The sequence below is a fragment of the Cyprinodon variegatus genome, unplaced genomic scaffold (assembly GCF_000732505.1).
Source record: "Cyprinodon variegatus isolate N-32 unplaced genomic scaffold, C_variegatus-1.0 Scaffold187, whole genome shotgun sequence".
Classification (NCBI taxonomy): domain Eukaryota; kingdom Metazoa; phylum Chordata; class Actinopteri; order Cyprinodontiformes; family Cyprinodontidae; genus Cyprinodon; species Cyprinodon variegatus.
The window spans coordinates 251,143-253,371 of record NW_015150640.1 but is presented as its reverse complement, the minus strand read 5'-3'; positions in this window follow the sequence as shown (position 1 = coordinate 253,371).

The window sequence follows — 2,229 nt, the reverse complement described above, 5'->3', positions numbered from 1 at the left end:
AGTTCCGGTTGAGCAGTGTTCAGAGCAACACTGCTCTTTGCATTATCTCTTCAATAAAAGCTGTTAAACCTTTTCCCCTGGTCTCCCTGAATTGGTTTTTCTGCATGTGGGTCCGAGCTTTAGATAAAATCATGACAATGAGACCCTGTATTTTAGAATGCATAGATAAATGAATGTATTGTTAATGTCTGTAAATAATTATTTTTGTTAAAAATGTTAAAAAAAAAATGTAAATGTAATGTAAAAAAAAATGTAATTGTGATGTAAAAAAGAAAGTTGAACAAATAAATAACCCTACTCATAGCCTGCACCTTGTCGTGGTGAGTGGGCTTTCTACTGAGCCAGGCTGTCTCTTTTTCAAACAAATAAAAAAAGCTTTTGAGAGTAGTTTTTATTGTGGGATCTAAAGTTAAATCTTTTGTCTCTTTTTCAGATTGTTTTTATATGAGTCAATGTTAAAGAAGGCTTTTTCTTTTACTGCCATTGGCTGTCCGACATTAAATCACAGATGCTTTTTTCATCCTGTCTGCAAATATAATATAATATATTTAAAAAACTACTTCTCTATATGTATATTAATATGTAATATCCCACGAAATAAATACATTCCTACATTCAATGACGAAAAATGTGTTTCATTGTTGGTTTTGTCATCCATTAACTTCAAGATTTATTTCTTAAGTTTTATCTATTTTCAGTGCCTGCCTATCAAGGTTGATTTTATTGTACTATTTGTTTATTTAATATGAAGTATTTATTAACATAAAAATAAAAATATTTACTTCAGGATTTATTAATTTAAAAACACATTCATTTATGATTTTTGTTTTTTAGATTGGTATGAAAAATAAAATTACTTTACAAAATAACAATACGATTTTTTTTTAGATAAATAAATCTTGAAATAAATACATAACACATAAAAAAATCTGAATTAGAAAAAAAAAAAAGTATTTGTATTTTTTTTTTTTTACATGGGTAGATTATATTGATTTGATGAAATATGTATTAATAATTTATTAAAAACAGTATTTATTTATTTAATTTTGAATGAAACGCTTCTCCAAAAAATCATGACATGCTCAAAAACCAGTTAGCAATTTATCTTTGATTTGTACCTCCCATGGTTATGGAGCTCCATGTCTAATGTTGTGGTCAGAATGTTTATGAAGGTAGATTTGTTTCTTTATTATTCAATCAAAAAAAAAAGTTTGCTTCAATTAAAAAAATATATTTTCAATTTAAAAAATCTTCAATTCAATGAAAAAAAAAACTTTTCAATTAAAGAAAAAAAGTATTTGAATGCAAAAATATATTTGAGCCTCAAAAAATTGCATTTGAACACTGCCTTTCTTTGATTGAAATTTTTTTATTTGATAGAAGTGCAGTCTTTTTTGTTTAAAGCAATTTTTTAAATTGAAGTTGCATTGTTTTATGATTGGACCATATAATAGGTAGGACATTTGTGCCTTTTTTATTCAATCAAAAAAGAAGTTGCTTCAAACAAACAAACAACAGAATCAATAAAAAAAAAAAAAGTTACTTCAATGAAAAGATAAACGTTTTCAATCATAGAAAATAGTTTTTGAATGCAAAAAAAATATTTGAGACTCAAAAAAATTGCATTTGAATTCTTTTTTTTATTGTTGAAAATGTTCTCTTTGGTTGAAGGGATCTATTTTGTGTTTGGGCCATACATGGGTAGGACATTTGTGTCTTAATCATTCAATTCCCAAAAAGTTGTTTTAAGTTTTTTTTGTTTTTTTTTTTGTTTATTTGAAGTGGAAAAAAAAATTGAAGTTCAAATTTTTTTTTATTGAATAATTTTGACACAAACGTTCAGCAGTGGGCGGGTGCCTCTCTATTGGTCAGACATGTTTGATTGACAAGTGTCTACACCAAAGACATCTTTCTGACAAAGAAGTCATGGTCGCCACTGGCCAGCAAGCTTTTTGCCAGTGTTAACAAGTGTTATGCTGCGTTCAGACCAAAAGCAGCAGGAGCAGCTACTGTATCTATACTTTTACTCAAGTACGGAAAGTGAGTACTTTTGCCATCTCTGCTTGCTACCAAGACCAAGGGCCTTTTTCCTTTTGTTAGTCCCCTATTGAGATGGTCTTTCCTCGCACTACTGTAACAGGAACCTGTCGTCACCAGTGTTGGGAAAGTTCTCTTTCTACGTGAACTAGTTCAAAGTTCAGTTCACACATTTTAAAATGAACTAGTTCA